We start from the raw sequence: 22,362 nt of genomic DNA, 5'->3' as shown, positions 1-22,362 counted from the left end.
GGACAGTATTACCCTGATACCAAAGCCAGACAAATACACATCAAGAAAAGAAAACTACAGGCTAATATTCCTGATGAACACTGATGCAAAAATTCTCAGCAACTACTAGCAAACCAAATTTAACAAGACATTAAAAAGATCATTCATCATGACCAAGTCAGATTTATCCCAGGGCTGCAAGGATGGCTCAACATATGCACATCAATCCATGTGATAAAACATATCAACAGAATGAAGGACAAAAATCATATGATCATTTCGATCAATGCTGAAAAAGCATTTGTTAACATTCAACATCTCTTCATGATAAAACCCTAAAAAAAAAAAAAACTGGGTATAGAAGAAACATACCTCAACAGAGTAAAAGCCATATATGACAGACCCACAGCTAGTATCGTACCAAATGGGGAAAAACTAGAAGCCTTTCCTCTAAGATCGGGAACATGATAAGAATGCTCATTTTCACCACTGTTATTCAACATAATACTGGAAGTCCTAACTAGAGCAATCCAACAAGAGAAAGAAATAAAGGGCATTCAAATTGTAAAGGAAGAAGGCAAATTATCCTTGTTTGCAGGAGATATAATCTCATATTTGGAAAAACCTAAAGACTCCACCAAAAAAAAAAAACTATTAGAACTAATACACAAATTCAGTAAAATTGCAGGATACAAAATTGACATACAAAAATCAGTGTGGCATTTCTATGTGCCAAAAGCAAACAAGCTGAAAAAGAAATTTTTTGAAGTACCATTTACAAGACCTACAAATGAAATTAAATACCTAGGAATTAACCAAAGAAGTGAAAGACCTCTATAATGTAAACTATAAAACACTGATGAAAGAAATTGAAGAAGACACAACAAAATGGAAAGATATTCCATGTTCATGGATTGGAAGAATCAATATTGTTAAAATGTTCATTTTACCCAAAGTAATCAACAGATTCAATACCTATCAAAATACTAATGACATTCTTCACAGAAATGGAAAAAACAATCCTAAAATTTATATGGAACCACAAAAGACCCAGAATAGCCAAAGCTATCTTGAGCAAAAACAAAACTGGAGAAATCACATTACCTGACTTCAAATTGTACTACAGAGCTATAGTAATCAAAACAGCATGGTACTGGCATAGGAACAGACACATAGACCAATGGAACAGAATAGAGAACCCAGAAACAAATCTATACATCTAAGGTGAACTCATTTTTGACAAAAGTGCCAAGAACATACATTGGGGAGAGGACAGCCTCTTCAATAATGGTGCCAGGAAAACTGGATATCTATATGCAGAAGAATAAAACTAGACCCCTATTCTCTGGCTATATATAAAAATCAAATCAAAATGCGTTAAAGACTTAAATCTAAGGCCTCAAACTATAAAACTTTTTCAAGAAAACATTGGAAATTGGATTGGGCAAAGATTTCTTGAGTAATACCACACAAGCAAAGGCAACCAAAGCCAAAATGGACAAATGCAATCACATCAAGTTAAAAAGCTTCTATACAGCAAAGGAAACAATCAACAGAGTGAAGAGACAACCCACAGAATGAGTGAAAATATTTGCAAACTACCCATCTGTCAAGGGATTAATAACTAGAATATATAAGGAGTTCAAACAACTCTATAGAAAAAAAATCTAATAATCTGATTCAAAAATGGGCAAAAGATCTGAATAGACATTTTTCAGAAGACACACAAATGGCAAACAGGCATGTAAATAGGTGCTCAACATCACTGATCAGAGAAATGGCAAATCAAAACTACAATGAAATATTATCTCGCCCCAGTTAAAATGACTTTTATCCAAAGACAGGCAACAACAAATACTGGCAAGAATGTGGAGAAAAGGGAACCCTCGTACACTGTTGTTGAGAATGTAAATGAGTACAATCACTATGGAGAACAGTTTGGAGTTTCCCCGAAAAACTAAAAATAGAGCTACCATATGATTCAGGAATCCCACTCCTAGATATAAACCCAAAAGAAAGGAAATCAGTATATTGAAGGAAATCAGTATATCTGCACTCCCATGTTTACTGCAGCACTATTCACAATAGCTATGATTTGGAAGCAGCCTAAGTGTCCATCAGCTGATGAATGGATAAAGAAAACATGGTACATATGCACAATGGAGTACTAGTCAGCCATAAAAAAGAATGATATCCTGTCATTTGCAACAACATGAATGGAACTGGAGGTCATCATGTTAAGTGAAATAAGCCAGGCACAGAAAAACAAACTTTTTATGGTCTCACTTATTCTTGGGAGCTAAAAATTAAAACAACTGAACTCACGGAGAGTAGAATGATGCTTATAAGAGGCTGGGAAAGGTGAGGGGTCCGGGGGAAGTGAGAATGGCTAATGGGTACAAAAAGATAAACAATGAATAAGATCTAGTATTTGATAGCACAACAGGGTGCTATAGTCAATAATAATTTTATTGTATATTTTAAAATAACTAAGAGTACAATTGGATTGTTTGTAACACAAAGGATAAATACTTGAGGTGATGAGAACTCCATTTACCCTGATGTGATTATTATGCATTGTATGCCTGTATCAAAATATCTCATGTTCCCCATAAATATATACACCTACTTTGTATGCACAAAAATAAAAAATTGAAAAGAAACATTTTAATAAACCAAATAATGTATAGAGAATGTATTTTTACATTCTTTAGTGATAATAACATGTTAAAAACAATTATGGCTAACATTAATATTGATAATATTACTATTGATAATATTAGTGTCAATTACTTAGTCTGCACCAGCCATCATGCCAAGCATATTACATGGATTATCTCATTTCATCTTCTCAGCCCCATGGAGTAAGCTTATTCAATATAAATTTAATTCAGAAGAAGTTCCTACCTGGAGTCTGAGACCCTCTGTTATTGGCATGTAATGATTTTTCTGCAGCAAAGTAAGGATACATGTAGTAGCTATAAATCACTATTTTGCCTTAATACATGCAATTTACAGACAATTTTGTCCCTCTGTATCCCAAACAAGGCAGAAGAATATTGTGAATCGATATCTCAATGGGATTCTATTTAAGTTGTGGCAAGTCATAGAAGGAGTCAGGCTATTGTTAGGCTTATGTCACAGGTCTACCTAGCTTTACACCTTCATATAAGACAGTGTCTCGGTTTTCCTGAATAGCTATCTCTGGGGAGGAAAAACAAAGTCAAAATACAAGATGTTTCCCAGTATAGTGTTTATTGCACAAAGTACTGAATTTAAAGACAAAAGACCAAGGGTCAAAGCTCTTCATGATACTTATTAGCTGTGTGATCACACGATCACATGCAAACTTCACACTCATTTCCCTTTCCTCATCTATGGTATCTTGAATTTCTTTGAGTTTCCTCAAAATGGCTATTTTGAATTCTCTGTCTGAAAAGTCACATATCCCTGTTTCTCCAAAATTGGTCCCTGGTGCTTTATTTAGTTCATTTGGTGAGGCCATGTTTTCCTGGATTGTCCTGATACTTGTAGATGTCCGTCTGTGTCTTGACACTGAAGAGTTAGGTATTCATTGTAGTCTTCACTGTCTGGGCGTATTTGTACCTGTCTTTCTTGGGAAGGCTTTCTAGATATTTGAAAGAACTTGAGTGTTGTGATCTAAGCTGGACCCAAGCCCAGCAATGCTGTGGTCCTTGCAGACTCATAGATGTACCACCTTGATAGTCTTGAACAAGATCTGGGAGATTTCTCTGGATTACCAGGCAGACTCTTATTCTCCTCCTTTACTTTCTCCAAAACAAGGAGCTGCCCCCTTCTCCTTCCTAACCCCTGTTTTGAGCCACTTGAAGCTGTAACACCCCTGTGGCCACCACCACTGGGACTGTGCTGGGTCAGACCTGAAGCAAGCACAGCACCGGGTCTCGTCCAAGGCCTCCTGTAACCACTCTCTTGCTACTGCCTATGTTTGCTCAAGGCCCTAGGACTCTACAATCAACAGATGGCAAAGCCAGGCCTCTGTCCTTCCCTTCAAAACAGCAAGTTCACCTAGGCCCCAGGTAGGTCCAGAGGTGCCATTTGGGAGCTAGGGACTAGAGTCAAAAACTTTAGAAGCCTAACTGGTGTTCTATCGTACTGAGGCTGAGCTGGCCCTCAATCCACAAGACAGTTCTTCCCCCTCTTCCCTTGTCTTTCCAATGGTAGAGGAGCCTCACCCCTTGGACGCCACCACAGGCCCATGAGGACTACTGCCAGACTAAGACCAATGTTCCCTTAAGGTCCATGGGCTCTTCAGTCAGCTTGTGGTGAATGCTGCCTGCCCTGGAACTCACCCTTCCAGGCAGTGGGCTCCCCTCCTACCCAGAGCAGGTTCAGAAATGCCATCCAAGAGCCTAGGCCTGGAATTGGGGACCCCAAGAGCCCACTTGGTGCTCTCCCCTGCTGTGGCTGATGTGGTACCTTAAGGTATAAGACAAAGTCTCCTTTACTTTTCCCTTTGCTTTCCTCAAGCAGAGGGAGTCTTGCCCCAGAGCCACCACAGCTGGGAATGTGCTGAGTCTCGCCTGAAGCCAGAAAGTTTCAGAGTCCCACCAAAGGCCCTCGATGTAGTACCTGGGTATCGCTGCTGGTTTTTCAGTTAGCAAGTGGTGAATTCTGCCAGAACTGGGTCCTTTCCTTCAAGGAACCTTTCCTTGAAGGTTCCCTTCTGGCCCAGGGTGTGTCTAGAAATGTAATCCAGGGGCTAGAGCCTGGAACGGGGGCCTCAAACTCTGATCAGTGCCCTATCCTGCTGTGGCTCGGCTGGCATCCAAGATGCAAGACAAAGTCCTCCCACTCTACCCTCTCCTCTCCTCAGGCAGAAGGAAGGGGTCTCTTTTGGAGCATGAGCTATGCAGCCTGGGGTTGGGGAGGGGTGATGCCAGCACTCCCTTAGACACCCCAGCTGATGTCTCAGTACGTCACGTGCCCCTTCAGTCCTCTGACTCTGGGCCCAGTTCAGCACTAGGACTCATCTAAAAGTTGCAGTTCTTGTGGTTCAGACTGCCTTTCAAGTTTTTTTAGAGCCCCTAATCACCTTAGCCCTTGGTGGCAAGGTTTGTGGGAACTCAAGTTCCTACCATTGGGATCAGAAATCCCCCTGGCTTGGGCTGGTTTAAATGCACCCTCCGTGGGCAGGCATCAGCTAAGTTTGGTCCAGTTTCCTTTCTGTTCTAACAGGACAGAACTGAGTTCAATGCCTCACAGTCGCTGTGCTCTCTCTCCCCAGTACCTGGAGATGCTCTCTGCACATGCTGCCACCGCAGGGGATGAGGAAGAGGTGGCATCGGTGATTCAAGGCTGTTTTTTCCACCTCTTCAGTGCCTCATACAGTGATACAAACCAAAACCAGGTACTGAGTGGTCACCTGATTTTTGATTCTGATAAAGGTGTTGTGTGTGTGTGTGTGTGTGTGTGTATGTAGTTGTTAAATTGGTGTCCTTGCAGAGGGGGTGGGGGACAATCTGTGGAGCCTTCTCTTCTGCCATCTTGCTCCACCCTCCCCTTTCCTCATCTGTGGGATTGATGATAAAGGCACCTATCCACCAGGTGATTTATTACGATCGAATGCAGTACTCTGTGAAAGCACTTAGCGTAGCCGATTAAGTAAGAGCTGACTAATCATTTGCTTTCTTTCTGCAGAAGAGTATAATTTATTCAGTCATCTGTCCTTATCCTATGAAGAAGAAAACAGACTTTCACCAGCAACTGTGGTGCATATGTCCTCAGTCTGTCCCTAGTCACTTCTCAGTACTACTTAATAAGCACACTAGCCAGTCAAACCCAAATATGTTTCTGCTTGAAGGCTTGGCCCATCAGGTTGGCACCCTGGGAGACAGCTTGCTACTAGCTCTGTCTGGTCTACCAGAGTTCTAACTTTGGTGCCACCCCTTCAAGACACACTAGCACAGCCTTGACACATGAAAGTTGATGAACAAACCAACACATTTGTCCTATAATTACAGGCTTTGGCAGCCAAGTGTCAACACATTGATTTGCTAAATTTTGAAAGCTTTATTGGGTCTTAATGACCAATTCAACCTTGCATATGACCAAAAATGACTGACCACAGCTTTGCAACTCTTCTGGGTTTGATTGAAAATATGTTAACCCAGTGTTTCTCGCTGTGGTCCCTTGGCCACTTGCTCCTGAACCTCCTGAGGATCTCATTAAAATGCAGACTTTCCCCAGAGCTACTTAATCCGAATCTGGGGGTGGGCCCAGAGATCAGCACTGTTAACAAGCACTACAGGTTTTTTCTTGATCACAAAAGTGAGGGCTGGTTGAGCAAATTCAAGGTTATCATCCAAAGTACTAAAGGCTTCAAGAACTATATACAAGAGATAATACTTCCATCCAGGATGATGTTTAAGTATATTGAAATGCTTAATTCTCAAATATTAGTTATAACTTTAAAAAGGCAGTGCAACCTAAGAACTGTAACCTGGTAGCAAAAGACCTTAAAATTTGCTTTGGATTTCTAACCACATTAAAAAAAAATTTTTTTCCCCCATATCACAAGTCATCAAGCAACTACCCACATTAATCAAGTGCATTGGTTGCACTAAAATAGGTAGATCTGTCCATTATGCAATAAAATGATTGACTTTAATGGCTTCAGTAGAGTAGGTATTATATCAGTCTCTGATAATAAGAATAAGCACAGTAGATAATCACTTGCCAAGTCAATCACTAGCTATAACAATTGAATGTGAACATCTCATTTTGGTGTTTTACTTGTCTGTTTTGAACTTTGAATTGGAGGTAAGTAGGAAAAATACTTTACATTACACTGAGCAGCAGAACTTCCATTTCAGGCTCAATTAAAGAAAAATGTATACACCATCTTTTCCCCTTCCACTTCCCTTAATTGGGGCAAAAATTTGGCCAACATATTTAGCATGGTCAGTGGGGCCGGGGCCAAAGAGGCAGCCTGCATCCTCGGGACGTTGGTATCCGTCATCTAAATAAATGTATTGAGGCTAATGGGAGCCAGATTTTTCAGTGCGGAACCAGGAAGTTATAAGTAGGTAAAAGAGGCTAAGATAAACCCTGTGATATTGGATTGGAATTGAAGGTATCAGTTTTTAACAAAGACAGATAGATAGATGGATACAGAAAGATGTGTATGTGTGTATGTATGTGAGTGCGTGTGAGTGTGTGTGTATAAATATGTTTTCTAGTCTTCTGAGAAGGCCTAAAAGCAATGACACCCCAATAGCAATGAACACCGAGATCATGGCTTATAAATAACGTTCTTCACTAAAAAGAGCCAGAACTCTAAACAAATGACTGAATCCAGGGCTTTGATAGGGAAATGGCCAATAAGACTAGAACTTCTTGTTGTACCAGAAAGTCAGTGCTCAAAGAATGATGGGGACATGTCAAAAGGACATATGAGCCAGCTCAAAGAGGCTAATAAATAATAATACCAACAGGTAATACACATTGAACAAGGTAAAAATCCTTGAGTCCATATTTATATAAATAAATGAATGAAAATATAATGAAATGGGAGGAAAAGGAAAACTCTACCTTACCAGAAAATGCCAAATCATAATGTAGGAATTAAAAAATTACCATTTAGCAACTTTCATAGTAACAATTGATTCGGTCATGAATCATCAATGGATGCTAAAACTAATGAGTGGAAATTTGATGAGGAGCAAGATATTTATATACTCTTAAAGAATCTCTCCACAATATATTTATTCATTGCTTATTAATAAATATGTACATAATTGTTATTAATTTTATATTAGAGTAACTTGGCAGACATCATCTTAACAAAGTAATAAAAGTGAACAACGACAGTAGGGGGATGAATATCATGTGCCTCCTAATATTATGTATTTTGAAGTGCACAACATCATTTCTGTAGTATTTCTGCCAAAAATGCATAATCTGAATCTAATCATCAGAAAACATCAGACAAACTCAAATTGAGGAATATTTTATTTTCATTATTTCCACCCTTGTTTTTTTCTATCTTAGATTCAGGAGGTACATGTGCAGGTATGATGACTGGGTATACTCCATGATGCTGAGGTTTGCAGTACCAATGATCCTGTCACCTAGGTACTGATTATAGTCCCCAGTAGTTTTTCAACACTTGCTCTCCTCTCTCCCTCCCCCACCAGTAGTCCCCAGTTTATACTGTTGCCATCTCTATGTCCATGAGTACTCAATGTTTAGCTCCCACTTATAAATAAAAACATGCAGTATTTGCTTTTCTGTTCCTGCATTAATTCGCTTAAAATAATGGCCTCCAGCTAGATCCATGTTGCTGCAAAGGACATGACTTTGTTCTTTTTTATGTCAGTATAGTATTTTGTGGCATATGTCTACCACATTTTCTTTGTTCAGTCCACCACTGATAGGCTCCTAAGTTGATTCCATGTCTTTGCAATTGTGAATACTGCTGCAATGAACATATGCATGCAAATTTCTTTACGGTAGAAGGATTTATACTCCTTTGGGTATATACCCAGTAATGAGATTGCTGGGTCGAATGGTAGTTCTGTTTTGTTTGTTTGTTGATGTTGTTGTTGTTGTTGTTTGAGAAAAAGTCTTATTTTATTGCCCAGGCTGGAGTGTAGTGGTGCAATCATGGCTCACTGCAGCCTTGACCTCAAGCAATCCTCCCATCTCAGCCTCCCAAGTAGTGGGGACTACAAGTGCATGGCACCATGCCTAGCTAATTTTTTTTTTTTTTTTTTGTAAAGTGGTGTGGGGGGTCTCACTTTGTTGCTCAGGCTAGGCTGGTCTTGAACTCCTGGGCTGAAGTGATCCTCTTACCTCAGCCTCCCAAAGTGCTGGGATTACAGGTGTGAGCCACCAAGCTTGGCCTGTTTTAAGTTAAGAACTCTCCAAACTGCTTTCCACAGTGGTTGAACTAATCATTTACATTCCCACCAACAATGTATAAGTGTTCCCTTTTTTCCACAGCCTCACCAGCATCTGTTGTTTTTTGAATAATAGTCATTCTTACTAGTGTGAGATGGTATCTCATTGTGGTTTTGATTTGCATTTCAAATTGAAGAATATTTCACACAGCAAATTTTAAAAACTGTCAATGTCATAAAAGATAAGGAAAAAATGAGGGAGACTAAACAGAAATGACATTTTAAAGTAACCTATGACCCTAGATTGGATTTTGGACCTATAAAAGCTATGTTAGGACAAATTTTAATGTGATCTATGGGTTAAGTAATAGTATTGTTCAACATTAGTTTCCTATGGTTATGTAACAAAGAGTCTTTATTTTTAGGAAATATACACTGAAGTATTGGGGCAATGTGTGTCATGTCTATAACTTTCAAATGGTTCAGAAAAAAATAATACGGAGAGAGAGAAAGAATGATAAGGCAAAAGTGGTAAAGTTAACAATAGGCAAATCTCAGTGAAGGACATATAGTTCTTTGTACCACTTTTGCAAATTTTCTGTAAATTGGAAATTATTTCAAAGTAAAAAATTTTAAAAGGTATACACACTCCATCCTCATAAACTAGAAACGTAATTTTTTAAAAAGCTGCCAGCCATTTGCTTTATTAAAGAGGTTCTAACTCTGAAGGGTGAAATAAATGTAGAAGGAAATATTTCATTTCCATCAATGAGTAGTAAGCATCTAACTTGAGGAAGAGAGCCCTGTAAGGAACATTAGTAACTCAATCCAGGTGGAGCAAGCGTGTTAACTAGGATCCTTAGAGCTCTTCAATAAGAAATGTAGCCCTTCCTGTCAGACAACAGATCTCAGGCTGAGAGTGCAGGATAACCACGTCAGCTAAAAGCTCTACAAATTCTGAGTTGGTATCCATTGCAAAGATGACCTCACGTCCAAAGTCCAATTTTCTTGCCCAAATTCCTATTTTGGAAATTAACATAATGTTCAGATCTTCAAGTTAAAATAATAAGTCCTTGTTTTTTATTTTGCAAAATAAAAGTGCTGATATTTTCCACGTATAATAGTAATACAAGCAACTCACACGTATGAAATACTTACTCTGGGTCACATCCTCTTCTAAGGATGTTACCTGCACTGTTTCATTTAATCATCTCCATTTTCTTATGAAGTAAGGACAGTTATTATTCTCTTAATTTTACAGATAAGAAAACCAGTGCCCTACCGGGCACGGTGGCTCACACCTGTAATCCCAGCACTTTGGGAGGCCGAGGCGGGTGGATCACCCAAGGTCAGGAGTTCAAGACAGCCTGGCCAACATGGCGAGACCCGCTCTCTAATAAAAATACAAAAATTAGCTGGGCGTGGTGGCAGGCGCCTATAACCCCAGCTACTTGGGAGGCTGAGGCAGGAGAATCACTTGAATCCGCGAGGCGGAGGTTGCGGTGAGCCAAGATCGTGCCATTGCACTCCAGCCTGGGTGACAAGAGTGAAACTCCATCTCAAAAAAGAAAAAAAAAAAAGAAAAGAAAACCAGTGCCCTGAGCGATTAAACTCTCCAGGATCACAAAGCTGTTAAGTGACTGCACCACAGTTTGAACTAAGACTTTCTAATGCGAAAGCCTATGTTATTAACTACTATGTAAGATGCTGTACTATGCTTCCACATTCTGTGGTTCCTTCTAGCCTCTGGCTTATAGTAATAATGTAGGGTCAAAATCCTTCAACAAATACACCATGTCAGTTAAAAAAAAAAATCTGAGGTACCCAGATCGAAAACCATTTAAGGTACCCATCTAAATACAAAACCAAGAAAGAGGAGAACTGCTCTACCAATAAAAGATATCTTGGGCCATAGTTTTGACTCACATCACATTGCATACTGCCCTTGATTGCCTCACTGCTGTGGCAAACTGGTAAGTGTTTCATTACCCTTAGTTGTTCTTTTGGTTAAAGGGCAGAAGAAATAGGTTGTTTAGAAAAGACCCTCAAAAATACTAATCTCCAATTTCGGTTTTCCTTTATGTTTTTAATTAGGAATTCCTGACTCAATCAATATTCTTTCTTCCTCAATTGAATTTTTAAATACGTCAAATAGCTACTCCTGAACAATGTCTCCAAAAATAAAATGGGAGCATCTAAGAGCCAGGACCAGACTAGAAGAAAAATCATGATCCTTGCTTCCCAGTTCAGTCCCAGGAGCTCTCAGGAATTTTTTCTGCCTCAATACTCAACGGATAATTGTTATGGTGTGACATACTGCCTTGCTAAGTTTCTGGAGGGTCAGCTGGAACCTTATCCATTTCTCTTTCAAATAGGAAAGGGTATCAGAATCAAGTCAGCTCAAGTGACATTATGATAGGGATGCTGTTGACTCTAATTTATTAAACACTTGCAAACTTTCATGTGTCAATTATCAACAGCAACAAGTCACAAGTACCTCTGGATAAATTCATATTATTTGTATATATTCTAAGATAAATTGTTACTTTTTATTTATTTTGTAGAGATGGGGTATTGCTATGTTGCCCAGGCTGGTGAACTCCTGGCCTCAAGCAACTGATCCTCCCAGCTCAGCCTCCCAAAGTGCTGGAATTATAGGCCTAAGCCACCATGCCTGCCCATAGGTTAAATTTGATTGTTGCTTCCTTTTAGGGCTATTGCATTTTCCCCTCTTCTACTGCAATTATTTCATTTTACCTAAATCCCCACCATAGTAGATCTGAGAGAAGGGTGGCAGAGGCAGAGAAACCTGTTAGAAATCATTCCAGCCCAAGAATTTATACTTATAAAGTCTATCTTCTCCCTCATCAGCTATGAGACAGGAATGGCGAGAGCTGGAATGTGGGGAACAGGGCTTGGAAGCCACTCTCTTTAAGATCCCTTCTCTGCTCCCAGAATGCCCCCAAACAGCAAGTAGAAGGCCTGACATTACACCGGACTCTGTTACTGCCTTCATATATTCCAATATTTAGTTGCTGCTATGTTTGAGAGGCATTCACATTGAGATTTTTGGCTAATCAACAAGTTTTCGTCCTAAAATGAATTTGTGAATATGTCAAATAGGTACTTCTGAATAGTTTCCACTGAAACAAGTTGGAAGCATCCAAGAGCTTGAGGGTGCTACGTGCTCAAGTCTTAACATCCTGGGGAAAGGGCAGGCACAAAGGATCACCAGAATATCTCACAAAACAGGTTGTCTCTGGTCCACCCTAGCAATCTGCAGCATAATGTAAACTCTAGCTCCATATCCCTTCTGTGTTACTCCCTGTAAGAATGAGGGGTTTCCCAGAGTGTCTTGCTTGTGCTTCTAGATGTTCTGCATTGCCATCACCACTTTCTGCTGCCTCTGCATCCTGTGGTCTATAACTTCTCAAGGTGATATGGAACAAGAACGCTTTACCAGCACCAATACGGCAGGGCTACTCATTGCCAAGCCCTCGTGCCCTCAGTTTAAGGAATGGATACTTTGGTGAAACAGCTGTTTTATGTGAATAATCAGTCCCATTTCTCTTTCTTGGACACAAGTCCATAAGTGCTACACTGAGAACAATGAGTAAGAGCATGCACTAAGTCTGTGCACTTCAAACTGGAGCATTTGCTTCCCCAAGGATTCAAGATGGTGTGCTGCTGGGGAGAGAGAGACCATGGGTATAGATGGCAAAACCTTCTGGAGCCTACATTTTACTAGATTTGAGGGCAAGAATGAAATAGTTAAACCATTTAAATGGTAAATGATTGTGACATATCAAGAAGAATGCAAAAATCACATAGATAATGGCTATTTGTTAAATGTAACAGACAGAAGAAATTATATGCTCGATGTAGATTCCTTCTATTTCCTCTTCTTTGTGGATCATAAACCAATCCTTGGAAAAGTTGGAGAAGGACCACATGATAATGCTGTGTTGAAATCAGGTGACCCTCCTCCACCACTGGTCCTTAGACCAGATTTCTTAACTGACCATACTCTCTACTCTCCTGGGATGTTGTTTTCCACGAGGGTCCATGGTCTTTGATACGAAGGTCACAGACCCCTTGGCCTGCCCTCTAGACTTGCTGGGCACACGGCTTAGGCTCCATCTCTAGGATCCTCTGCTCAGCAATGCTTTTTGAGAAACCTTTTAGACCCTACAAAGTCTCCACTCTTGCCTAAGATGGCAGTGGAGAAATAGTCCTTTAATTTGAAAGCAGGTCTGGGCTGGGCATGGTGGCTCACGCCTATAATTCCAGCTACTCAGGAGGCTGAGGCACAAGAATGGCTTGACCCTAGGCAGCAGTGGGGCGGCAGCGGCGGGGGTGGAGGTTGCAATGAGTCAAGATTGCGCCACGGCACTCCAGCCTGGGCAACAGAGCGAGACTCTGTCTCAAAAAAAGAAAAAAGAAAGAACATACAGGACTCTTTCCAGCTGTAGAGTGTTTTCATCCAGGCCCTGGTGGCCCAACTTTGGTAGCCACATTTGACTCAAGGAAGACAGAATAAGGGTCAAGGTATAACAGGATCCCAGGATAGGTTTCTCAGCCCAGGTGGCAGCCACTACTGTGGGTTCTGCCCTTGCATTGTCAGACCCCAGAGAGCTGGACAGCTGGATGACACCTCAAAGCTCTTCTCTCGGTTGCTCTGTGTGAATAGGCTCTGAATATACAAGCTTTTAATAACTAAAATGCCAATGAAAATAAATTTGAGCACTCAATCATGTCATAGCAAATGCTATTTAATCATCACCAGAAATACGTGAAGTAAATTTTATCACTCCTATTTTACAGATGAGAACATTGAGGTTTAAAGTATTTAAATAACTCATCCAAAACTCAGACATGATTTGTACTCAAATCTCTCTGACTCCCAAGTAGTGCTTTTAACCCTAAGACTTAGTTTTGATGTGGCTGAGACCTTTCATTGCCCTTGTCCTAAGCCTAGACCCTGACAGCAGCTCTAGTTTACCTGCCACAGTCCTCCTATATCCCTTCAGTCCCTGATGGGAAGAGATGCAAAGATAGCTCTCATTGAAGCTATTCATGAAAAGGACCTCCTCCTCTCTACAAATCCCTTATCTCTTCTGGGTATGCTATATGGTGCAAGTGGGGCTCCTTGGGAAGTCGACTCTGAGATGAAGATCAGCATGCACTTAGTTTTGTTAGGAAGTACTCATAGGAAACACGGTAGAGAAGAAAGGGAAGCTGAACTAAGATGTAATCTCAGTGAAGGCTCAGCCAATCCCTTAGGGAGTTCTGGCACTGGATGCCCCTTCAGAATTGTGAGGGAGCCGAGCCTTTACACATCCACATCAACCAGGCCTTGACTAAGGGCATAACATTGAGCAAAGCAGCTGTCATTGGCTGGTGTACTTTCTAAAGGGGCTGATGCCTGAGGATTGTCTGCCAGTAGCACTCCCATCCCAGCAGTGGGCAGATTTTAAGGCCTTCATTCCCGAAGGGGGAACAGACTATTTCAAGGGGATCACACACACACACACACACACACACACACACACACACACACACACACACACGTAAAATCCACAGCACACACCAATGCCTTTAGAACTTTTTTAAGAGAAGGGACAGAGACATGCTACAAAATACTGACCTGAAAGAGAGAATTAGGCTGCTGAAAAGATCCAATCACATTCGCATTAGTTTAATTATACAGTTAAGAAGTTTTAAAATGCTTACTAGGAAGATGAACTATCCCCTGCTTTCTAACTCATCTTTCAAAATTTGCCTTCCATAGTTCTGACTCACTGCACATCTGAATACCTATTTAAGTGTTCCTAGGTTCCCAAGAGAATTCGGAGACTGCTGTCTGCTCAAGAATACAGTTCTCTCCAGGGCCTCACAGGTCTTCGATTAGTACTTTATGTTTGCTTCCCCAAACTTCTGCTATCTTGGACCTCAGAGACTATTTGATGCTACAAGAGCGGAGGTGTCTGTTTCCTTCTACGGTGCCAGGTGTAACGTTTGGCACATAGTAAGTGCTCAATAAGTATCAGTCAGCGAGGTGACTAAATGGTGTCTTCCAGTTAGGAGTTTAAACTTCCCCTTTGATGCTGGCAAACGTTTCCAGTATTTGTGCTATGGTTTCCCTTTATTTACCCAAAACATTTTCGAGAAGTTATGCTGACTTAGAACCAAAAGGATTAAGATTACTTCTCAGGCATCCCTCTGCCCAGATATCCAGATACATAATCTGGTAGTTAATTTAGTTAATCCTTGAGGGTGGGCAGTGGGAAAGAAAAGAAAAAAAGTTGAGGCTTACACAGTTACATAACTGTTCAATGAGAATTCGATACTTTGCAATTAAAAGTCAAACACACACACACATAGCCCCCAACCATAATCCTCCCTTGGTAAAGGCAAACTAAACTTAGCAAAAAAGGTACCTATAACATTTAAAAACTGCTCTTTGTAAAAATAAAATCATTCTAGATGAAGATTCAGAAGCCCCTACTTCAATTCACAAAATTTCTGCAAATATTTCTTCACCTTTTTCTGCCTGTTTAAATAACCAAACTCTTAGCCTGAGCTAGTGGATTATCTTTGCCTACATTTTAAAATGTCCCTGCTTTTTGGCCCGGATTCGCCCTGCTATCAGTAGGCTGCTCTGACTGAAAAGGTGCATTCGTGTTCTTGGCTTTGCCAATAAATTAACTTTATAGCTAACTTGGCAAGGTTCCTTGGGTGGGGGAGACAGAAGTGGAGTATCAAGTGGTCAAGGAATGGGAAAATTTAGTTTACAGATTAATAAAACTTGAGGATGGACACTGTAAACTTTTAAAAGCACTTTTAGTTCTAAAAGAACTGAAGTTATACCTCATAATTAAAGGTATGTACAAATAAACTAAAATAAAGTGTCTAGCTGCATTAGGTTCATAAAAAATGATTTTGTTTGGGATAAAATATATAAATTAAACATCTCAATTTCTGTAAAACTTTATTCAAATTCTTAGGTCTAATTTTTATAAATCAGGGTAATTTAATTGTATTTGGATTTTATGTGTCTGAGCAATTAAATGTCTGACATGATTTTTAAAATCTTTATATTCATAACAAATACAACGGGTCTTTGCTTCTTTTAAAAATGTCACAAATGTTTGTAAAATGTCAGAAAAGTATTCAGAAAGAAAAATATCTTCCTTTCTTAATAATTCTCCCAAGTTTTTGTCATGTCAACATCTCTAGGATCCTAAAAAACAATTTAGTGATCACCTCTGCATATCACATCAAACTTCAGGTAGATCTGTGAGCCCAACAGCCATTCAGCAGGCTCTGTTTTCTGTGCCTAGCACAGATGCCCGGTCCAGAGCAGGGACTCAATAATTGTTTAATAAATAACTGAACAGAACTGCCTCATGGCAGAAAATAATCTCTGATGATCTTATGATGTAAAGGTAAAGAACATTAGCAGAAGTAGTATACATTCATGAATAACAGGGAAAGAAGGAGGAAGAAAGGGAGGGTAATATGGAGATTGCCAGTTAACACCTTTGATACGTCGGAGGATTTTAAGTCTGAGAACTCCTTTCTGTTGTGCAACTTAAGAGCATTCTGCATCATAAAATGATTTTGTCTGCATAAAACCAATGTATTTATTTTATGCCTAATACATTCCAGGCACTGTTCTAGATAGTGAACAAATACAGCCATGAACAATTTCCCTACTCTCATGGAGTTATACTCCAGCGAATCTACGTCACTACCCTAAAAGACAAATATTGATCTGACACTCATTTTTATGAGTAGGGAAATGACAAAGTTTTTCTCTCATAGTATGCTTGAGATCCCTGCCTATCCAGTGGTTAAGTGGCACAGGCTTTGCATATGCCTACTGTAATTGAAGCCAACTATAATTACAGAAGACCAATCCAATCATTTAACATTGTGTCATACCAGTTGTACGTTAAGCAAGTTTTCACCAACAGGAAAAGGGTCCATTAAAAAAATATATATATATACAGCTGGGCAGGGTGGCTCAGGCCACCGTGGGATTAGAAATCCCGCACCTTGGGAGGCCGAGGCAGGCGAATCACCTGAGGTCAGGAGTTGAAGACCAGCCTGGCCAACATGACAAAACCCCGTCTTTACTAAAAACACTAAAATTGGGTGGGCATAGTGGCACATGCCTGTAGTTCAAGCTACTTGGGAGGCTGAGGCAGGAGAATCGCTTGAACTCAGGAGGAGGAGGTGGCAGTGAACTGAGATAACGTCACTGCACTCCAGCTTGGGTGACAGGATAAGACTCCCATCTCAAAAGAGAACAAACAAAAAATTTTAAATATATATATACACACATATACACAGACACTTGTTTCCTGTTTTCATGTTTATAGGCCTATTAGAAAGAAGATATTAATATGACCTGATTTTGCACAGTGTTAAGTATTGTTATATATTTTAATTAGACTTCAAACATGATGAATAATCAAGATAGGTTCCCCCCACCCCCACCATGTAACTCTTTTATTTCCCTTACAAACCTATTTCCACGGGCTTACTTGAAATTTGACCAAGTAAAATTTTACCTGAAAAATGATGTTACATGCTAGAGTATAATATTTATAAATTTTAAATTAAATATAAATATGTAATAAAGATTATTCATTTCAACTTTCATAGAACAAGACAATATATAAGGAAAATTTGTTCTGAAAAAGAAACAAATCCCAGTCTCCTTGAAAGATATTATAGACCTAATCACTGGAAACCAACTAGATATTAAGAAAAATCACTTAATCCTAAATCCTTTAATGGATTTTACAAATCAGATGTATTAAACATTTTGAGAGCACTTAAATTTTATGCTGAATAAAACCATATTTAACTAACTTTATAGGATTCATTAATGTTATAACTTACCCAACAAAACATATTGGGCTCTATCTTCTTTGGGTTTCATCAAGCACCATGTGTGGTAGCAAGAAAACTAGGCCTATGGGACTCAGGAAGGCTGGGCTCAAGTCACATCACTGATGTGTGACCTTAAAGGTGTCATTTAAACACCTTGAGTATTGTTTTTTAATCTGCAAAATGAAAATATCTTTCCATCTCTAAAGATCCATCTAAAGGCTGAGTAAAAGTAGGTGAAAGTACCTTGAAAACTGTAAGAAGGCAATCTCGCTGTGTGCTATTTTTACTATTACTCAACTGCCCTCCTGGTAATAGAGAAACTTAATCAGAGCTCTCGCCACCCCAAAGTGAGGGACTAATATCCCAACAGCTGCAAGGATCCTATAAAATCATGCCAGACCATAGTGAACTCTTTCTATTAGGTGGTACAAAGGTATTCTGCATCTCTAGTTGGGTGCTCTTGTAAACAACAACAACAACAAAAAACTGGGCTCACTAGTTTGAGAATGACTCTGTGGCTCATACTCAATATATTTAGTGTAGTTGCGGTACAATGAACTCATAAAATCATCTCTTAATTTTATTCATTTCTGGCAACTCTAGTCAGCCATATGGTTTCAGATTTCTTTTTAAATTCAGATAATGGTTGTAGTAAATTTATTCTGAATTATCCTCCATTGATTACTTTCTGACCATGATAATTGGAGTATTTGATGATAGGGTGTTTATCTTTGCTGCATCTTAGGTTTTCACCTAAACTGTCTTCACTTGCTTAATCATCTCTATTAAAACTCTGTGCATATATGACTGCCTTTTTCTCTCCCACTCACCCAATTATCTTTTCTGCCACGCCTTGCTGAGTATATTTCAAAACCCAACACCTTCTCCTAAAAGTCATTCTTTAGTCACTGTTGGTAATTTCACCATATTTGTCAGCTCCATTTTTCTCCCAATAAGTGTCTTATTATATCCATAGGAAAACATTAGGTACTTGGGATATGCAAGACACAACACCTACTCTCAACCTCACCTCTACTTTTCCACTTAATCATTTCCTTTAATTATCTTATATACTTAAGAGTAACTCCTCTGTATTCATATTTACTCTCCATGAATGTAACCCAATGTTATTAAAAATAATTTCCTAGAAATTGGAACATTAACTGGTTATATGATGATTAAGGATTAGTGTGAGATGGTATCATGGTTTATGTTTTTTAAAAATGAGACTTTACCATTTAAGTACTGAAATACTTATGGATAAAATATAATCTCTGGGATTTGTTTTAAAATAATATGGGGTAGGTGGAGATGAACAGGGCCAGATTAGTCACGGCATTGGCCCTGATTTATAAGTATACGGGGAGTTCATTATACTTTTCTATTTACCTATGTTAATATTCTCCATATTACAAATGCAAAAAGATTTTTCTCTTCATTTGCTACAGTCTGGGCTACTCTTGTAAGATCTAACATAATATTTAGATAACTTTTGTCCTTTAAATAATGCTATAAAACTCTACTGAATAGACAGCCAGGCACGGTGGCTCACGCCTGTAATCTCAGCACTTTGGGAGGCCGAGGCTGGTGGATCACAAGGTCAGGAGATAGAGAGCAGCTTAGCTAACACGCTGAAACCCCATCTCTACTAAAAATACAAAAAATTAGCTGGGCGTGGTAGCACTTGACTGCAGTCCTAGCTACTCGAGAGGCTGAGGCAGGAGAATCCCTTGAACCTGAGAGGTGGAGGTTGCAGAGAGTCGAGATCGCACCACTGCACTCCAGCCTGGGCAACAGAAAGAGACTCCGTCTCATAAAACAAAAAACAAAAACTAAAAACCAAAAAACTCAATATGCAAAATACAAAATTATATATAAATTATATTATATATACTATTAATAGCTACCATTTGTTTACGATGTACTAGGCTACTAGGCATTAAGGTAATTTATGTACATAAATTATTCCATTTATTCTTCACAATTAGCTCATCAGGTAGTTATCACTAAAAGCCCAGAGAAATTAAGAAACTTGCCCACTATCATCAGGATAAAAATAAACTTTGAACGTTCATTATTAGTTCCTAATATGAAGAAAATATCCCACAATGACTTAAACACAATGCCCACATCCATACTGATATACTTCGTTTCCAAATTATAAGCTATTAAGTAGACTTGGCCAAAGACAAATTTGAAATCAGTTTACATTTACCTAGTTAAGTCAATATTTGGTGGACTTACAAATTTTATTTTATTTGCATTCACAAAGAAATCAAGTATAACGCTGACTATGCAGAGTCACTGTTTACAGCCACAGTTTGGAGGGAGGGAGGGAGGGAGGTGTCAAAAGTATAAAGGCAGCAGGTTCAGCCCCTTAAAAATGATCAATAACCATATACAATCATGAGAAATCCTGGCCTAAACATCGCAATGATCAATCCCCTACATGTTAGGGCATTGAGTCCTCTGAGTAGTTCACAAATTTGAGCAATTACTTTATATCTTAAACTTTTAAAAGTTTCATGCAACTGTGGATTTTAATGCAGCACAGTTCCTTAAAAATGTCAATACTTCCCTTACTGGAATTAGCGCATTCCTAAAAATACATACATTTTTACAAATTATTACAACTAGCTTTCCCTCTACACAATATTTAAGTACCAGGAAATAAAACTTCTTAAAATGCCTATTTAAGGGGCAAAATATTTTGTTTTTGGTTTGTGCAACCTGCTGGCTTTTAAAAAGGGTGAGTTTCTTTGGCATGAAAGGAAAACATAGGAGACATACAAATCTTTGCAGTTGTAAATGAACAAGTGACGGCACACACTTCCTAGAATACAAATCTCACTAAATACTTATACTAAAATCCCTCGGTCAAGGAGACCAGAAAAGTCTTATAAACGTTTTTAAGAAATTTCAAATTGATTTACTATGTAACACATCCAATAACAAATGTCTTTACACAATTTCTTTAAAAGCAGGTCCTTCTCCTAGTATATGGTAAATTATTTTATTTACAAAAATGTACATACAGTTCTCATGAAACTGAGGTATTAGAAAATTAAGATATTCATACAGCAAAGAGGTAGTCATAAAAAATCCATATCTAAAAATAAGCTTATTTCTTAGCATTATAAAAACCTTACATAATTAGACTAAAACTATTTCATTATAACCCCCATATTGCATAGTTTAAATAGTAGTATTAGAAGATAAATTTGGCACTTCAGTGGTCTTTGTTATTTCTAGGTCTGTTTCATATTGAGATTAAACATTGACTTAATCCCCAAAGTAATGCATGTTTTGAGCTCTTTCCTCAACAGTGTTAACAGGTTGTACCAAGCCTGGCACTGTCTTTGTGTCCAGGTGTTTACTATGCCTATTTCTGCTCTTTTGATGAACTACACTTACCAGATGACCAGTGAGGGTCAAAGGTAATACACTGCGGTGATGGAAGGCAGAAAAATTAATCTGGTTCTTCTAGAAGTAACATTGGCCTTTGGCCTCATCCCCATAAGTGGATCTTGGAGGTTAAAAACATGATAGACCTCCATGTTCCAACTTGACCACTCATGAGATGACCAATCTCATTTAGAAGTGAAATGATTTCAAATTCATCAAAAATGAGAAATGATTAGGGCCAACTATACAAATATTTTAAGGCTAAAAAGGTAAGTCTCATCAGAAACAACTTTTGGCACTTGAATCTGCATCTCTGCAACCCAAGGAACTTCCAACAATAAAATCTGAAAGGGCTGCTTTTCTCAGAAAGGCTACATAACAAGGGCAGTGGTTGGTGGGGTGGAAAGTGGTCAAACACTGTATTAATGAAATATATTGTCAGTATAAACAGTTCAGCTATACTCTTGCTCAGGTAATTTTTAGTTGTGTTATTTTAAAAGATTTTTCAGCAACAGTCTTGCTATGCTGTCCTGGCTGGTTGCAAACTACCATCTCAGCCTCCCAAAACGCTGGGATAATAGGCATGAGCCACCACATCTGGCCTAACTGTGATCCTTCCATTTTATCTTTCAACCTATACAAACACTCCCTTCCTGTTATTACTGCTTATCTAAAGCTCTGCTGTCCAATACAGTAGCCACAAGCCACATGTGGCTAACTTTGATTAAAATTACAAATTCAGCTCAATCATCCCACCCATACTTCAGGGGCTCAGTAGCTACACATGTGACTAGTAACTACCATACTGGGGAGTGAAAAGGACACATCTATCCTTATATAAAGTGTGACTGGACAGTAGTGATCTAAAGTGTAGCAGTGCTATATGCTTATGAGATCTTTTAAAAAACTTTTTAAAAGTTGCTTATAAAAAGAATATCATAGGATGGGCGTGGTGGCTCACGCCTGTAATTCCAACACTTTGGGAGGCCGAGGCGGGCAGATCACTTGAGGTCAGGAGTTTGAGACCAGCCTGGCCAACATGGTGAAACCCTGTCTCTACTAAGAATACAAGAAATTGGCTGGGCGTGGTGGCATGCACCTGTAGTCCCAGCTACTCAGGAGGCTGAAGCACAAGAATTGCTTGAACCCAGGGGGCAGAGGTTGCAGTGAGCCAAGATTGTGCCACCGCACT

This window comes from Pan paniscus, chromosome 15 (assembly GCF_029289425.2).
Source record: "Pan paniscus chromosome 15, NHGRI_mPanPan1-v2.0_pri, whole genome shotgun sequence".
NCBI lineage: Eukaryota > Metazoa > Chordata > Mammalia > Primates > Hominidae > Pan > Pan paniscus.
Note: the sequence above shows the minus strand (reverse complement) of the source record.